This window comes from Penaeus monodon, chromosome 22 (assembly GCF_015228065.2).
Source record: "Penaeus monodon isolate SGIC_2016 chromosome 22, NSTDA_Pmon_1, whole genome shotgun sequence".
NCBI lineage: Eukaryota > Metazoa > Arthropoda > Malacostraca > Decapoda > Penaeidae > Penaeus > Penaeus monodon.
In genome coordinates this window covers 32,871,268-32,871,915 of record NC_051407.1, presented here as the reverse complement: position 1 = coordinate 32,871,915, position 648 = coordinate 32,871,268, and positions in this window count along the sequence as shown.

Below are 648 nucleotides of genomic sequence, written 5' to 3'. Positions count from 1 at the left end.
TGGGCAACACCTACGACCCTAGGCCCCAGCATCTACGTGTGGGTTTTCCACGGATTTTGACTCACAAATCCCATACTGGGTTGGTGCCCACATGTAAGGTGGGTTTCATGTTCCCTGCTCGCTGCCCCACAAACATCTTCCCTTACATCCTGCCCAGTTTGCTGGATGAGAGGGTAAAAGACCTTCTCCTTGGCCTTTCTTCCCTTCAGATTGTGATTGCAGCATCCCCACCCCACCCCAGACCGTTAAGTAATATCCACCTAAAGTCAACTAATGACCATTGGGAGGGAAGACTAGGCTGCACGGACTGGGTGTTGCCACACACTGGGTCATGCCTCCAGACTTCTAAAGGAGTGGCCCCCAAACCCTGCAACCCAAAGGAATACCATATTTTGAATATGATAAAGCTATACTTCTAATAGCTGTTAGAAGCACGACTTTTGGTGGACAATTGAGTTTCTTTGAATACACTCACACGGGATCTGCAATGGACAGTCTTTTCGAGCTCTCACATATATTTGCGTTTTCACCATTAAGTTGATTTAACTGCCTTGCAATGCCAGAAATACAATCTCCATTTGGTGCATCCCCTGATATGTCAACTCACACCCATCTGGGGGGTACGGGCGCCCCAGGAAGAGAACCCAG